Source organism: Gossypium arboreum, chromosome 11, assembly GCF_025698485.1.
Source record: "Gossypium arboreum isolate Shixiya-1 chromosome 11, ASM2569848v2, whole genome shotgun sequence".
NCBI classification, from domain to species: Eukaryota; Viridiplantae; Streptophyta; class Magnoliopsida; order Malvales; family Malvaceae; genus Gossypium; species Gossypium arboreum.
In genome coordinates this window covers 24474924-24494297 of record NC_069080.1, presented here as the reverse complement: position 1 = coordinate 24494297, position 19374 = coordinate 24474924, and the positions used below count along the sequence as shown (strand labels likewise).

The following is a 19374-nucleotide window of genomic DNA, read 5'->3' as shown; positions in this document are numbered from 1 at the left end:
TCCATTGCCATACCTAAAGAAGGAAAAGAAGAAATTGAAGTTAAGGCATTCGATCACCTTTATGTTGATTAAGGTATGTTTAATGGTCTTTCATTGAAAATCTTTGTATATTTGGAGTGGTCATCAAGTATAGAAGCTAGCTCATGGAAATTTTTTTTGTAAATTGATGAAGATGACATTCGGTCATGGATGTTTATTTCTTTGATGTTGTTTTTGATGCTTTTGTGCATTGAGGGTTGATAATAGATGAGTTGAGCTTGGTAAAATTGAATAATTGTGGCTTAATTGTTTAATGGCAATTGGCTATTATGGTGAAATGCAAAGTTAATATTTAGTTGCTAGTATTTATATGTGTGTTAGCCGAATTTGAACTTGAATAATGATTTGAGCAAATGTTGAGTATTAAAATGTTAGAAAAAGAATATTTTCCGTTTAAGTGATTTGAGAAAAGGATGTTTGAATGTCTAAAGGTTCGGCTTTATGCATTAATGATATGATTTTGAATAATGTAAGCTTAATGGAATGTGAGTTATGTTTATGCATAGGTGAAATTGTATATTCGGCCAACCTAGGTTTCTATGATATTGAAAATAGAAATTAATCATGTTAAGTGACGAATGGTAGTTGACTAAGGATTAATATGTATCTTACATATACATGTTCGGATGATGATTGATAGGCGGGAAATAAGTATAGTTATGAGGTATAAATATGTTAAGAAGAATGAATTATGCATTTGGTCTTAAGGGTGTCTATAAAGGAAATGTTAAATTGTTTGTATTTTAAGGCCGAATGTGTTTAAGGTTAAAGGATGAATTAATTAATTGTATTTGAGATGAATAGACATAAAAAAAATGCCGAATGTAATATTTGGTCAATGAATGGTTCAAATTGATGAAAATAGAAAGGTCAAAGATGACCTATAATGTATATGACTTTTGTTTACTATGATCTATATGTGTGAAAGTCGAATATATATATTATATTTTTGAAGTAATGCTTGAATAGCCGAATAATGACTAGTTTAAAATTGTTTAATTTAAGCTCAAGAGCATAGAGGGGCAAATTCGGATAAGGGGAAAGCTAAAGTAGTTGAATAGCCGACCCATAGTTGTTCGGAAATACTCGAGGTAAGTTTTAAGTATTTAAATATAAGTTATTTGTGAATGAATCATGATATGTCACGAGAATTTAGCCATACTTTTAGTATATATACATATATATACATGCATAAAGCTGAATGGTATGCATGAAAGTGAAATAAGGAAATTGTTATGATCATATTGCCGTAAGTTATATTCATGAGATTGAAGATATGTAATGGTAAATTAAGAAGCAATAGTGTGATAGTTATTAAGTGATTATACGTGAATGAAGTCTAAGTGGACTAATGTGATTAACTTGTGTGAAATGCATAAATACAAGAAGTGCATATATTATGATTTTGTGAAATTTATATTCGAATTATTATTCGGGCCTATGGCTCAGCAAGCTTTTAGCTGGTGAAATTGTTTCGGGCCATGAGCCTAGCAGGCATAATGCCGGTGAATGAGTTTCAGACTTAATGTCTAGCAGGCCTCGTGCCGGTGATAAGTTCAGGTTTATACCTAGCAGGCCTAGTGCCGGTGATAAGCTCAGGTTTATACCTAGCAGGCCTTGTGCCGGCGATAAGTTTAGGTTTATACCTAGCAGGCTAATTGCCGGTGAAATAATAAAAGTCTATGAATATGAGATTTATGCTATACGGCATCTAGATTCGTTCGATAGATTAAATTGTCCAGGTACGTATAAATTGTTTATGCATATGAGGATAATATGAATTAAATTGCAAAGTGAAACGAGAAGTACATGAAATGTGGTTGTGTATATTTATATTCGACCATTTTGAATTTAGTACATGAAAGTATATGTTATATATGTGATTATGATCATTGAAATTATATGTGAATGCAGTGCTCTGAATTAACTCTATAAAGTCGAATCAAAGAATTACTTCGAGTCATTTAGATGGTGTGATTATGTAATTCGAACTTTGAAGAAATGATAAGTCAATGAAATGGATTTAATGTGGCTATGCATATTCGGCTAATTAGTGTTGCATTTCGAATATGTTATATGTGAATAATATGCATAAATAAGTTTTGTTGTTTAAAATACTTAAGACTTACTAAGCTTAATTGCTTACTGTGAATGTTTTTGTGTTTGTCCTATTTTATAGATCTTGTTTGAAAGTTACGAGCTCAGGGATTCAAGTCCAAAGTCATCCACACTATCGTCACTGTTTTGGTACTTTTTGATAGTTTATATTTTAAAAGATGGCATGTATAGGCTTAGCTCTCTTTTGAAACAAGTTATATTTTGAAATTGTAAATATTCTAGCCATGCGAAAATGGCTTGCTTAATTCCTAAACATGAGTATATAGTTCAATGGACTTATGTGTCGATTATTTTGAAATTTATTAGTTATTTTAATTTGGTTAAAATTTGTTCATGGTTGAAAGATCAAAGAAACTATATTTTATGCATGATTGATTATGAATGGCTAGTCTGATCTGTCTTCTGATAGGTAATACCTTGTGAATCTATTCCGGCGACGGATGAGGGTCATAAGGGTGTTACATTTTATTGGTATCAGATCTACAGTTTAGTCGATTCTAAGACTAATGTAGCGTGTGTGAGTCTAGCTATACATGCCATAAAGTGTTAATACGATAGTGTGATGATTTCTGACAGTTGAAATGTGTTTTTTGTATAGTAGTGAATTCTGATCCCGATCGAGCGGTAGCTGACAATGTCGAGAGTGTAGCGCCTGCTCCCGCGCACGGGACAGCGCCGATTGACTCTCAACCGAATGTAAGTAATCAAAATGATGAGGCTAAACAAGCCTTCTATGCTATGATGAACAATTGGTTTACCCAATATGTTTGAACTAATCTGGCTGTTACACAACCCCCATCCCCGACTAATACAAACCCTGCACCTGTGGTACCTCCGGTAGTCGACCCGTTGAGAATGAGCAAGCCCCCGGTTGATAGAATTCGAAAGGACAGGGCTACTGAGTTCAAGGCTAATGACAGTAATGATGCCGAGCAGGCTGAGTTTTGGGTTGATAATACCATTCGCGTGTTTGATGAATTATCGTGCACACCCGATGAGTGCTTAAAATATGCTATATCTCTGTTGCGTGATTCTGTCTACTATTGGTGGAATACCTTGATTTCAGTTGTGCCAAGAGAACGGGTTACATGGGAATTCTTTCAAACCGAGTTCCGCAAGAAATATATCAGTCAAAGATTCATCGATCAGAAATGGAAGGAATTTCTCGAGCTCAAACAGGGCTCTATGACATTTACCGATTACGAGCGAAAGTTTGTCAGACTTAATAGATATGCTCGGGAATGTGTTTCGTCTGAAGCTATCATGTGTAAACGCTTTGAGGACGGGTTCAATGAAGATATCAAACTGTTAGTAGGTATTATGGAAATCAAAGAGTTTGTAGTGCTTGTCGAGTAAGCTTGTAAAGCTGAAGAGCTCGGTAGAGAGAAAAGAAAAGTTGATGATAGAACTAGAGAGTTCCGTAAAAGATCTTCGGGAAAATCATTTCATTAGTCATCGAAGAAATTTCGAGATGATTCAGGTCGATCCAAGAGTACTTAGGGTTTTTCTAGACGAGACCGCGATCGACCTCCTGTGAGTACACGAGCCACCTCTGTTGCCAATGTTGGCAATGATCGTCAGGACAGATCTGAGTGCAAGCATTGTGGCAAATGGCATTCAGGAAGCTGTAGATTTCGTGACCGCTCTTGTTTCAAGTGTGGATCAGCTGATCATTTTATCCGAGACCGTCAGAAATTAGCTGAACAGAATACTGATCCAAGTGGAAGACCTTAGTAACACTGCAACACGAGGTAGACCACCTAGACATACGGGTAATGCTAGTGGAAATCAGAGAGAGACCAACGATACTACTGTACGTTTTAAGGCTCGTGCTCCTGCCAGAGCCTATGCTATACGAGCGCATGAGGACGCTTCTTCGCCAGATGTTATTACCGTACTTTCACTCTTTTTGATACTGATGTTATTGCTTTGATTGGCCCCAGTTCTACTCATTTTTATGTGTGTAAAACTTTGGCATCTAGTAAGACTCTACTTGTTGAGTCTACTGAGTTTGTGATTCGAGTGTCGAATCCTTTGGGCCGTTATGTGCTAGTTGATAAAGTGTGTAAGAAATGTCCCCTGATGATCCGAGATTCTTGTTTTCCGGCCGATCTAATACTATTACCGTTTGACGAGTTTGATATCATTCTCGGTATGGATTGGTTAACTATACATGATGCAGTAGTGAATTGCAGCGAAAGACAATTGACTTGAGATGTTTGAATGATGAGATAATCCGAGTTGAGTCTACTGGTTTAAATGGATTACCGGCAGTAATATCTTCGATATTAGCTTAAAAATATGTGAAAAATGGGTGTGAAGCTTATCTTGCATATGTACTGGATAGTAAGGAGTCAGAAAAGAAACTTGAGACAGTTTCAGTGGTTTGTGAGTTTCCGGATGTATTCCCCGAGGAATTACCTGGATTACCACCTGTTCGGAAGGTAGAGTTTGGTATTGAACTAGTACCAGGGACTACACCTATTTTGATAGCTCCGTATCGTATGGCACTAACCGAACTAAAAAAATTGAAATCTCAGTTGCAAGAGTTGACAGATAGAGGTTTTGCTCGACCGAGTTTTTCTTCCTGGGGTGCACCAGTGCTGTTTGTGAAAAAGAAAGACGGAACCATGAGAATGTGCATTGATTATCGTCAGCTTAATAAGGTAACGATAAAGAAGAAATATTCGTTGCCGCGAAATGATGATTTGCTTGATTAACTGAAAGGAGCTTCAGTATTTTCGAAGATAGACTTGAGATCGGGTTATTATCAGTTGCGAGTTAGAGACTCTGACGTGCCTAAAACTGCTTTCAGAACGAGATACGGACATTATGAGTTCCTAATGATATCGTTTGGGCACACTAATGCCCCTGCGGTTTTCATGGATTTAATAAATTAGATTTTCAGACTGTATTTGGATCAGTTTGTAGTCGTGTTTATAGATGACATACTGATCTATTCACGAGACGAAATCGAGCATACCGAACACTTGAGGTTGGTATTGCAAATTTTGCGAGACAAGCAGTTATATGCGAAATTCAGTAAATGTGAATTTTGGTTGAGGGAAGTCAGCTTTTTGAGGGATGTTGTATCCGCATCGGGTATCCGAGTCGATCCGAGTAAAATTTCAGCTATACTTGATTGGAAGCCTCCGAGAAATGTTTCGAAAGTTCGGAGCTTTTTGGGACTTGTCGGATATTACAGACGGTTTGTGAAAGGCTTCTCGATGATAGCAACACCAATGACTAAGTTGCTCCAGAAAAATGTCAAATTTGAATGGTCAGAAAAGTGCTAGAAAAGTTTTGATCAATTGAAAACCCATTTGATCAAAGCTCCAGTGTTAGTTCAGCCAGAATTCATTAAAGAATTTGTGATCTACAGTGATGCGTCTCTGAATGGTTTGAGCTGTGTGTTGATGCAAGAGGGTAGAGTAGTAGCGTACGCTTCGAGACAATTGAAGCCATATGAGAAAAACTATTCGACTCATGATCTCGAGTTAGCTGCTATTGTTTTCGCTTTGAAAATTTGGCGCCACTACTTGTTCGGGGAAAAATGCCATGTGTATTCCGATCACAAAAGCCTCAAATACTTGATGACTCAGAGAGATTTGAATTTGAGACAAAGATGTTGGCTAGAATTATTGAAAGATTACGAGCTTGTCATTGATTACCATCCGGGAAAGGCTAACGTGGTTGCTGATGCTTTAAGCCGTAAATCACTGTTTGTTTTACGAGCAATGAATGTGCACCTGTCTGTGTCCATTTGAATCACACTTCATCACTAGATGTACCTGAGTAGAACTATACAAACCATCAATCTTTTTATTTAAAAGTTCTACCTGGTTAGATAGCATAGTGACCGCGTCGAGGTTGAAAACACCAGCTACTTTTGTTGGCTTCGTTATCATGACTTGCCACTGATAGTTATTCAGTGACATCTTTTCAATAAATTTGTAAGCCTCTTCAGGTGTTTTGTTGTTTAAAGTCCCACCAGCAGCTACGTCAATCATCTGTCTAGTCGAGGGATTCAAACCGTTGTGGAAAGTTTGAACTTGCAGCCATAGAGGTAACCCATGGTGAGGGCACCTTCTCAATAAGTCCTTGTATCTCTCCCATGCGTCATAAAGAGTTTCTAAGTCCATCTGCACAAAAGAAGAGATATCATTCCTCAGTTTAGCCGTTTTAGTCGGGGGGAAATATTTAAGCAAAAAATTTTCGGTCATTTGTTCCCAAGTAGTGATTGACCCTCATGGTAACGAGTTTAACCACTGTTTAGCTTTGGTCCTCAATGAGAATGGAAACAACCGAAGGCAAATGGCATTATCAGAAACGCCATTGATCTTAAAGGTGTCGAAGAATTCTAGAAAATTTGCTAAATGAGTGTTTGGATCCTCGTCCTGCAAACCATCAAACTGAACAAACTGTTGTATCATTTGAATAGTGTTAGGTTTCAGTTCAAAATTATTTGCAGCAACAGCAGGACTAACTATACTCGATTCAGTTCCTGTTAAAGTAGGTTTAGCATAATCATACATAGTACGAGGAGCAGGATTCTGATTTACTAGATTTGCAGCAACCACAGGAGGTAATGGATTATTCTGATTTTCAGCCATCTCCTCGATAGTATTAATATCATTTTCTCCCCCTTCCTCTATATATTGTAGGCTTCCCCTTATTTCTTTTCGGTCTCTACGAGCTGTGCTCTCAATTTCACTGTCGAAAAGTAGAGGTCCTGACGGGTTTCTTCAAGTCATAAACATAAAAACCTGTCAGAAGTAAATAAAAGGAATTTTAGTAAATAAAAGCAAAATTAAATTGCAATAAAAATAAAAAATGGCTAAAGTAATAAAAATTGAGCGTTCTTAATATCTTAGTCCCCGACAACGGCGCCAAAAACTTGATGGTCGTGAAACTAACTGAAAATTTGACTTAAGGCAAGCGTACCTATCGAACAATAGTATAGTTATAGTGATACCGGAAATATCGTATCCACAAGGACTAAAAGTACTAGTAATTACTATCTTCTTATTATCTAGCCTAAAATTTAAGAGAATGTTTTATCTAAAACTAATTATCTAATTAACTAAGATTACGACAGAGTTTAAGGTTGAAAAATACTTTTTGGAAAACCAATGGAGAAGAAAATATCCAAGGAAGAATCCACCTAGACTTCACTTATTACCTTCGAATTAGACGATTTATTCACTTGACTTAATCCGTAGAAATCCCTGATTTATGTTAATATCTCTCTTGAGACTAAAAACAACTGACTCTAGGTTGATTAATTAAAATCTTTTTCTAATTAAAACCCCTATTGCCGCATTAACTCGATCTATGAACTTCCTTATTAGATTTGACTCTAATCTGGCAAATTTATGTCATCCTATCTCTAGGATTACATGCAACTCCGCTTAATTATGAATGATCACCTCTTAAACAGGGACTTTTGCTCCACTGAATAAGCACATCAAAAACCTAAATTAATATCCTGGAATATTAAAGCAAGGGTTAATCTCACAATTAAGAATAAGAACAAGTATTTATCATATAACTCAAATAACAATAAGATTCGTTTTAGGTTTTATCTTCCTTAGGTATTTAGGGAGTTTAGTTCATAATAATAATGGAAAACATTTCAAAGTTCGAAAAACAACAAAACATAAAGAAACCCAAAGACTTCTAGGAAATTGGATGAAAATCTTCAGTCTTGATGTAGATCCTACCTCTGAGGTGATTCTAATGGCTATCATTGAATGTTTTCTACCTTCAAATCTGCGTCTCCCTTCAATCCTCTTCTAGGGCATTTATATAGACTTTAGAATGCCTAAAATAGCCCAAAATTAGCCTTTTTCGAGTAGAATTAGAAATGGGCTCGACAGGGACACAGCCGTGTGCCACGTCCGTGTGAAGGTGCTCAGGCCGTGTGCAATTCTGACTTGGATTAATGTCGACACGGCCATGACACATGGGCGTGTGGTCTACCCGTGTGTCACACATGGGCGTGTGGATCACCCGTGTGGAAGTGCCAAGGCTATGTGCTACGCTAAATTAGGCCCATTTTGTCCGTTTTTAACCCGTGTCTTACTCTTTTCGCCTTCCTGTGCTCACCTAAGTGCAAAACATAAAATTAAAGGATTAGGAGCATCAAATTCACTAAAACCAAGGAAAATTTATTCATAAATATGCCAAGAATAGGGTAAAAATATGTATATATTACGGTTTATCGTTGCCTTGATGGTAAGAATGACACGAGTAAGTTCTAGCTATGGAAATGGTCTTGGGACAATATTAAAATATTTGGTTTATACTTGTGATATATATAAGCATATAGTGATATTTACCTATGTTCACTCAAGAATGTTGTCTGGATTTATAATATGCATGGTTAATGTAGTTACTTATTTATATGCAACTTACTAAGCTTTACGCTTACTCCCTTTCCTTTCCATTTTCTTATAGTGACACCAAGCTAGTATCGGGGATTAAGGGACATCGGAGGCAGCGATCATACTATCACTTGAAGCTTTGGTATAGCTAGTTTAACATTTGATTTTGGCATGTATAGGGACTTGCATCTTTTGTTTTGTGTCTTGTTAGTTTAGCCACAAGGGTTGGCTCATATGATGGATGTGATATTCATTTTGTATAGGCCATTAATGTTGGCTAATATTGATTATTATTAAATATATTTGATGCAAATTTCTCATGGTTGTGGTTGATTTGGTTATATGTGTTATGCTTGGATTGGTTTTGGTTGATATTGTGTAGGTTGGTGTAAGTAAGGGTGGCAAAAAGGCTTGGTAAATAACCTTATTTTTGTCCACATGGGTAGACACACAAGCGTGTGTCTAAGCCGTGTGTGACACACAGTCTGCCCCACGGGTGTGTAGTTCGGTCGTGTGTCCCCTCTAGCTCAATTTTACAATTCAGTGTGCATGGTAGTAAACACACGGGTAGAGACACGATCGTGTGTCTCAGCCATGTAGAGGACACGGCCTAACACACGGGCATGTGCCCTTAAATTGTTGATGACGTTAGAAATAGAATGTCAAGGTTTTTGTACACGGGTTGAGACACTTGCGTGTCATGGCCGTGTAAAGGACACGGCCATGGACATGGGCGTGTGCCAGGCCGTGTGAAAACCCCTGTAGGTTCGAGTCGAAAAATAAATTCATACGGGCTAGGGGTACGGGCGTGTCCCGATATGTTCAGACCGTGTGAGTCACACGGGCCTTCAACATGGCCATGTTAAGAAGACACACGGGCGTGTGCCCCTGTGAGCTTGAAATTTTACAAAGTTTTCTAGAGTGCACAGTTTAGTCTCGAATCAATTTCCAAAGTGTGTTCGAGGCCTCGTAAGCCTATAGTAGGGACATTAAGGTATTATGAAAAGTTTTAATTTGGAGTGAAATTTCATATCTAAGAAATGTATGTTTGTATTTGTTTAAGTTCGATAACACCTCGTATCCTGTTCCGGCATCGAACTCAGGTAAGGGGTGTTACACTAAGCTTCTAATGATTTCACAAATCAACCTCCGGGTTAGTTAGATTAAGCTAAAACAAACTCAAAAAACATAAAAATTAATAAAAATTGACCTAAAAAACTTACCCAAGAAAGCAAGGAAGCTTGGCCAAAACTCTTCTTACTCAACAATGGTGTTTCATGTTTATGGGAAGAAGGGGAAGTAAAACAATCCAAAGTTATCTACCTTTTCTCACCTAATACCACTCATTACCATATTTTTAATTAAAATAAAAATTTTAATCACTCAAATATCTAAAGTTGGTAACCCAACCGTCCACCATTCTTTGATATAGTGTAATCACCATTTTAGTCCACCTAATCCCTTTTCCTTGGTTGATAGATACAATTAGTCAATAGAACTCAACTTTTGTAGCTTTTACAGTTTAATCCTATTTACTTAATTAACGGTTCAAACATTTAAATTCCTTAACTAAAATTTAATATGACTCTAATAAATATTTGTAAGTATTAAATAAATAATAAAATACCAACTCGCTTATCGAAATCGTGATCCCGAAACCACTGTTTCCAACACCACTGAAATCGGGCTATTACACATTGACATATCAAACCTATTTACAATTTATATAGACATTCAAAACAAGTATTATTTAGTGACCATTTCACCAACTTTCAATATCAACACTTAACCATATAAAACCATATTTATATGCCACATAATCAGGTCTAAAATGATTACAAATCTATTGAAACTAAAGTTGGATAGTGTGAGCTCCGAGTTGATTTTATCTTCATGTTCCGCAAAAGTTAACTACAAGGCAGAAAAACATAACAGGGTAAGCATTATATATGCTTAGTAAGCTCATAGGTGTTAAAATAGTTTAAAATAACAAGTTTAACTATGTTTCCTTTCACAACATATGACAACCAAAGGTGAGTATTTCTTATACAGTCGTAAAATACATCCATTCACTACTACAAATCAATTCAGTATCTTTTCATCAGAATTATCAAATGAAATACATCATTTGCCCAATCAAAACATATGAACACAATAATTTCCAAATACTACCAAATTAGACAATACATTTCATTCTTAAATCATTAGCTCTATAAACTATAATAACAGATACGGATACGTGGGTAAATACACCACACTAATGGGCACAGAAGTATTTTAATAGTAGGCACCGAAGTGCAAAACAATAGGCACTGTAGTGCAAAATTGTAGGTATCGAAGTGTGAATTAGTAGGCACTGTAGTGCAAATCAGTAGGCATCATGGTGCAAATCCCGTACAAGCGCGCAACTAACCCTATTGGCATGCTAATTGTATCCTATCCTATGTTCATCCAGGCTTATTACACATATTAAAACAACTTTTTTTTTTTACAATACAATCCTTTCTCATCTTTGTACCAATTTGCATACAACCCCAAAGTATATTAAATAAACATGAAATATTCTATTCTAGCACAAACATCACATTAAGGTATAAAAGTATTTTCTATGAACTTACTAGGTATAAATAGCAATAGTAGAAGTTTCAAAAACTAGTGTGTAGTTTTCCCTTTTCTTTAATTATCTATTAGTCGGTACAATTCTTAATCTATATGGTAATTCATTTCAAATTATCAGTGTCAGTTACCTTAAATCATCTTATTCGATGTATATTTCAACTTAATTTTAGTTTTCACAATTTTTCTAAAGTTTCACATTTTATTCAATTTAGTCTTTAAAACCAAAACTATCATATATTTCACTTTTAAGCTCCATTTTTCAATCCATTTTCAATTATATCCTTTTATAACCCTCTAGAAATAATAATTATAGAAATTCCATATCAATTTTGACATATTTACATTTTAGTCCCTATTCTCAAAACTAACAAAATTCACTTTGCAAATTAGATGTATATCACATCTAATTTTTCAATAAAATCATTTAACACCAAAAGCCTCAAAAATCATCAATAGCAACATTTCAAAACTTTAACAATTTTATGAAATAATCTCTAGGTTAGTTAGATTAAACCAAAACTATCTCAAAAACATAAAATGTATGAAAAAGGGCTTAGTTTAACTTACCATGCAAAGAACTAAAGTTGGTTGAACCTTAAGACTTCAAAAAATGGTGTTTTTGTTTTTTATTTCGGTGGAGAGACTAAACGGAGATGATGACCTTTTTTTTCTTCTTATTTTAACGTATAATTATAATTATTAAATTATAAATTTAACATATAAATAACTTGCAATGTTAATTCCTTGAATTCTTACAAAATTATTGAATTGCTTGCAAATTAATTAATTTATTATGACTTTGTAATTTATACCTAATTTCTTAGAGTTTTGTAAATTACTAAATATTTTATGATATTACTAAAATTCTTACAAATTTACTAAAACTCTTGCAAAATTGTAAGGGTAATATTTACCAAATACTTGACATCGCAAAGTAATTAAATAAAATATAATAATTAGGATAGTAATTACATCCTCTTTAATTGCAAAGAATTATAATTTTTTGATGTGTTCGCTAATAAAGTTTAAATACATCGTAATTTCCTATGTCGTGTTTGGTAGTACAAATTATAATTACAAAATTACAAAATTTAAGTTTTAAAATAATATTAATTACTCTCATATCATTTGCTAGTAATTGACCAATTTAATCTATGAATAAAGTTATGAAGTATGCAATATGCTAGAACAATTCAACCTTGTTTTTATTTTAGGCTGAGGTAGTAGTGTTAATATGAGATATCTTAGAATATCAAATGTCCTCTCAATCACATTTTGAAGTTTTGAATGTCTCAAATTAAATAGTTTGTGAGTTGTCTTTAGTGTTTGTGCTTAGCTTCATTTTTTTCAAATGGTATCATACTCTATGATATTGTATAAGAAAACCTTTTGTATTTGCATAACCATCATATACCACATAATTTGTTTCTAAAAAATCTAACAATTTGAATAATTTATAAATAAAATAAAATAAACAGTGACAAGATTATAATATTAATGGATTACTAGTTACAATTTTTAACCTATTTTGGGATATCTTCCAAACAATATTTCGTAGCACTTTAAAATCTCGGGCACAAATCTAGAGTTATCCATGGGTCGAGTCAGGCCCGAAAAATGGGAAGATTTAGACAAAAATATAGATCCAAGAAAAGGGTTTGGGCAAAAAAAAAGACCCGATTAGAAAATGGGTCGGACCTCGAGTAAGGTTTTTTGACCCAACCCAAGTTCGGGCCAACTCGAATTTTCAATAAAAAACCTATTATTTTTGCTATTGTTTTTCTCTGTTTTGCAACTGTTTTCCCACTTTTTGTCACTATTTTGCTACCATTTCACTATTATGTTGCTACTATTTTGTTACTAATGTTTAAATATTGTATAACACTTGATTTTGTTATTATTTTAGAGGCATTTACTTGTTAAGTTGCACTTATTTTAGTGTTATTTAAGTATAAAGACCTTTTAATTTACTTTCAATTTTTAGGAAACATTTATATTTTAATATTTTTAGTATATTTATTGTATTATATTTTAAAATTTTTATATAAAAATAAAATTTTAAAAAATTAATATGGGTCGTGCTCGGGTTTTAGCATTTTTATCTAAACTGAGATTGGAAAAACATTTAGGCCCATTTTTGGGGTTGGGCTAGGATCGGGCCTAGCAATCAAGCCTAAAATTTTATTAGAGTCAATCCGAACCCAACCCGAACTGACCCATGGGCAACTCTACGCAAACCACTTTTGTAATCCTTCAATAGCTTTTATAAACCTAATTTGCGTATGACTTATAATAGAGTGTCCAATAGCAAACTAGCTTTGTAACCTTTTTTATAATAATTTGATCACTATTATTCTACACAAATTAGGTAAAAAATAATATAGAATTTGTAATATAACCTTTATAAAATAGACAATAGCTTTTATATCATACTTAAATACACTTCCATATAGAAATAATATAAAATTTATAAGGCATAATTGTCGAAAATACCCTCAATGTTTATGGGTTTTGAGGTTTGAGCCCTTAACCTTTTTTTTTATTGACACCCTCAATGTTACGATTTTTTCATAAATCAATCTAATTTTAACGATAAACATGAATTGACCGTTAATCAAACCGCAGATCAACAAAGTAGACTATGTGACATGCCACATAAGCGCACAACATCATAGATGACGTCGTCTATAAAAAAAATGGTTTAACAAGTGTTTTTCCATTTTGTTTTTTCTTCTCCTCTTTCCATCTTCCTCTGTTCTCTCAATTGTGTCCAACCCCCGCCACTGCCACTTCCCCTCTCACTCCTCACCGTCCCAACCCCCACCACTGCTCTCTTCCCTCTTTCCCTCAAATGTATCATCAATGTGACACCTTATACCCGACCTAGTTGTTGGATCTGAATATAAAATGCCACATTTCATTGCCAAAACAACTCACTTTTTCATTTTTATTTTGAAAAGAAAACGTACTGGAAAAATCATTTTATAAAAATTTCGACAGCATTTCTACTTATTTTACGTAAAACCCCCTAAAAATAGTTTAGATTTTCACAAAATATCCACATTCAAATTATCTCACAAATCAATTCCTAACACTACGATTTCTCAAAACATATCAATAAACTAAATTTCTATGCTTTACTATTTTATCAAAATATTAGTTATAAAATATTAGCTAAGAAAACATAATGAAAATATTTAAATTCAGTTTACAATATAATATTATATATTTATAAGCCTAGGTACATGTCATTTACATCAACTATAAAGTAAACTCTTCACCAACTTTGTTTGAACTGAACTTCGGCTCATCGGATGCTGCTGGAACGATCTAATGAATCTAACTACCTGCGCATGGAAAAATAAACAAACCATACAACGAGCAATTTTATGCTCAAGTGGTGTTAATATCATATAAATCATTACATAAGTATTAGAGACAAATTAATTGATAGAAATAAACTAAAATATGATTATAAATACCATTAATAACATCACAATAAAATAAAATTCTAATATTAAAAACTTTAATATTTTGATATTGGCAAATCGAATAAAGAAAATAAGCTTTTTAATTAAATTCAAAATCGCGTAATTAATTTAATTTGCACAATACAAAAATTCAAATAAATTCAAGTTTTGTTTTTACTTTTCTTTCAATTTAGACCCCATACTAAAATTTAGACTCATAACCAGATACACGAATTCGCCACCCCGAGTTGTTCGGCAACGATGGCTATCAGAGTAGTCCACGACCCTCTAGGAATTGGAACTGCCCAGACCCTCTGGGAATTAGGGCCCACAATAATAACAACTATCTGACTTGGCATTTTCTCTCTCGAACCTCTGGGAATTGGGGAGATCTAAATTCTCTGACATAAAGACCGTATGGCATGCCAACTATATCTGATTTAGTCTAACTTAGTGAAACGGTATAAAAACCAAATTTGATGATCCATTTCAATTCCATTTTCATATAATTCTCATTTCAATTCTATTTCATGTTCAAATCACATATCGCCTAATGTAAAATAGACTTCCAATTTGAAACATATTAAATATTTTCTTACTCAATCATCTAAAATCATAATACTCAAATCCAAATCCTAACCATGAATTCGCTAATTTAGTCTTATGAAAAACATAGCATTCATCTCAAAACATAATTTTATAAATATTAACTAAATTATTCAAGCTCATCCAAAACTCATAAAAATAAAATAAAATAAAATAAATATAACTTGTCATATTAAATTAAATATTCTAAAGCTTTATGTAATGAAAATAAGAAATTAGCACAAATCAAAGTTTTAATCGCTTTACTCATTTTCTTCGTCTTTCTCCTTCAAGATGTTCGCTTCATTTTTAGCTACAATAGGAGCAATTCAATACAAAACAACATCATTTATCCATTCCAAAACTAAAACTAATAAAAACAAGCTTAAATATGCATGATTATTCCAATATTACACAAAGTGGCCAATGTTCTCTACTTCCTCTTTAACATGTACCAAATAAACTTTTCATCCATTTTTGTTTCTTTTTCACAGTTCTATAAAGCTAGAATTCATCTTCTAATAATTTTTTATCCAAAAATATATCTATTTCACTTAAGTTTTCTAACCTTACATCAATATTCTTTAATGACAACTTCCAAAATACTTGATAAAATCAAAACTATTGTTATATATATGTAAAGCAAGCTTCAAAGATTCAAAATCTAAAAAAAAATTGAAGAAAAACCATACCTTACACTTGAATTTGAAGAAAAATGATGGAAGAATTTTTTCTTTCTTTCCCCTTTATTTTGATGTAAAAAGAAAGATGAGAAAGATGTTACCTTTCTCTCTTTTTTCTCTTATATATATATATATATATATATATAATATTACTTAATAAAAAATCATTTAAAAGCTATCATGAAACCATTGATTTTTTTAAGTAAGGGAAAAATTGTCATTAAATCCTTTCCATCAAAATAAAATAGGATAATTGCACTTTAGTCTCTAAAATTTTCTAACTTATTCAATTTAATCCCTGAATTCGATATTGAATTTTTAACTTAACCACATACTCCTACTAATAATCTTTTGTGTTTTCATGTTTGATCGTTTTCTCTAAAAACGATCACAATTTCTTATACTACTATTTATTTATAGATCATTTATTCCAGGACTTCTACCTTAAATATTCTTATTCTCTTTTTCTTTTCTTTTTTTAAAAAAAGTGGGGATATTACAATCAACATCTCTCTCTCTGGTTTGTGCTCTTTTGTATCCTCTTTTTTCTTCTTTTACAATAGATGATATTTTCTACAGAAATTGCAAATCATGATTTTCTTTTCTTTTCTTTTCTTATATTTGATTTTACTAAAGTTCTTAGTTTAAAAATCTGGGTTTTATTTATTAATTAATTAATTTATTTCAAGTTGTTGTAGGTTTTGTTTAGTTATGATGTTTATCTTGTTTGTTTGAGTCCTTACCTTGGCTGCTTTGTCTTTCTTGAACTTAGTTATTTTCTACGATTTTTGTAATGCCCTAAACCCGGCCTAAAAGTTTACACCAAATCTCGGAGGCTACATTGATCACGGAAGTGATTATGAGAAAAAAAATTTATAAAACAAGTCATCTTAAATTCCATTCCCAAAAATATTTATTTCTTTACGAACCAAAAACATTTAATACTTTAGATTTCAAATAGAAATATAACAGTTAAGTTTAGTTTATGTGCAAAGCAAGATTACAAGAAAGATCAAAAACTAAACTTGTACCACAGTTTTTATAATCTTTATAGTTCGAAACAATATAATAAAATGAAAACTGAAAAGAAGAATTGTTATTTTATTTTTAATTATGACTGTTTGAGACCTCCGCATACCAAATCCAGCGTCAGAGTTCAGGAAGGTACCTAAAAGGGGAAACACTAAAGGGGTGAGCTACATGAGCTTAGTGTGAGTTTATAATGAATAACAATAGGTTTACGGAAATACATTTCGAAAGCGAAACAGGCTTACAGATATACACAGGACCAGAAAGTGAACTAGGAACCAACCTCCCAATAGACAGTAATAATCCAAACACATCATGTCACACACACACTCAGTCATAAGTGTTATTTAATCAGACAGAATACAGTCAAATAATCTTACACCAAAACACTCAATCAGATGCGTATGATTGTAAACAAGTAATATGAACCCACCCATCCAGCCAAAACACCTCTCCATCCCTCAATTACACCCTAAAAGAGCTGTTTTATCTCATCCAACTAAACACACCATATAGAACCTCGAAAGACCCATCCAACCCTACAGACCATATATGTGGTCTAAGCCTCTCAGATGATAATACGCAGAAGGGCTAGCGTATATGCAGTATAGTGCAATGCAGTAGTTCGTTGTACAGATATGTTGCGATTTAAGTGGCGACATGCAATACTGATCACGATAAATCGTTATGAATAAGTTGCGATAAAAGCTGCCAAATCGATCGAAATCGATCTCTTTTCTCTTCGCAACCAACCCAAAACTTTACTTTATGCAAGTGTATGTATGCATCCAATCTCACAAAACAATGACATATTGACAGACAGTCAGACAGAACAGATATGCACACACCCAGTTAACCGGGTTCAGAATCAGACATCTCACACACAACAATTACAGATACGGAGACTTAACTACCCTTACTAAAGTCTAGCCAAAGGTCGGAATACACAGACTCACTTTCATATCAAAACATACGCAAAACCAAAACAAGTGACTTAGAACCACACGCCCGTGTGCTCCAGCAGTGTGGAAATGCCTAGGTCGTGTGGGAAGTCAAACGGTCGTGTGAACCAGGGACATGGTCGTGGGAACAGAACGTGTAACTCACTGTCCATTTATACTAAAATAGAGTACAGGGCTGATACGACTGTGTGAGAGTCTCACATGCCCGTGTGTCCACTAGACATGATCGTGTGTCCAAAACACACGCCCTTGTAGGATCCCTAAATCCCCAAATTAGCCACACGACCGTGTGGCCAGGCCGTGTGGCACCAAATCACTAAATCCCTAATTCCCTAACACACACACCTATGTGTCCAATGGACACGACCGTGTGAAAATCGACAAAAATCCCCAAATTGACCACACGGTCGTGTGGCCAGGCTGTGTAGCACCAAATTTTACCCAAAAACCTTAATTCCTAATTCTACACGGTCGTGTGAACCGGCACACGCTTGTGTGGCTACAACAACACCCATAATCAGCTTGAAAATCAAGTTTTTCGGTCACTAAAATGACCTTCAATCATGTCGTTTCAAAAACCAACCATAACGCAATGCATTTTAGAAAATTACAAACGATGCGAGCCTAACTTGTCCAATTACCAAACACATAAAAGATCGCCAAGTTCCATAGCAAATCAACAATTTCGCAATAAAATAAAAGAGTTTCAAATACCACACCTGATTCGTGATCAGAGACGTCCAAAACCCGATTCGACGACCAGGGAATCAAAAGCCCCTCGAAAATCACACACCACCATTTTTAAAAAGAAAAGAAAAGAAAATGAAAGAAAGAAAAAGAAGAGGGAAAAGGAGAACGTGACTCCTGATAAAAATAAAAATAATAAAAATAAGACTAATACTTATTTTTAAACATAAAACAAATCCATTATTTAACAATGTAAAAATATATTACTCAAAACGCACTCACAAGAACTCAAACTTAAAGACAAATTAACACACAACAAACCACTAGACCAACAAGCTCATTCTTACAATATAACGCAAAAACAATACTCAATAACACACCCTTCTCTCTAACCCTAACCACAAAACTTAAAACTTTTAACCCCAAAATTCAAGGTGTTAGATTTTTTTTTCTTAAATTGCAATAGTAAATTACTGCAACTTTAAAGATACTAATTTTTTGTTTGCTTTATTTCTGCTACTTTTCTTTTTTTTCTGGTTTCTGGGTGAAGTTCATGTACAAACAAGAATTTGCTATGATATTATCTTTAGCAAATAGCAACCGTGGTTTTTCTTGCAAAAGATTTGAATTTTTTTTTTTTTGTGGCTATAAGCTTAAGCATCAAGACTCCATTTTTGAATTTTTTCCCTATAGATATTGTAAAATATACTATTAAAAGTGAACTTCAAATTATTTGTTAGATGTTAGTATTTTGATAAGGTTTCAGGCCGATCTGTTTATTCCAAGAGGATAGAGT

The 19374-nt window shown here is 33.8% G+C and overlaps 1 non-coding gene across 1 annotated transcript; it reads left to right on the top strand.

Moving 5' to 3' along the window:
• The first annotated feature begins 6225 nt into the window (after nt 1–6225).
• LOC128285072 (small nucleolar RNA R71) lies at nt 6226–6332 on the top strand. The gene has a single exon (XR_008275487.1). It is a non-coding gene; the product is annotated as a small nucleolar RNA R71 (small nucleolar RNA).
• Nucleotides 6333–19374: the final 13042 nt, after the last annotated feature.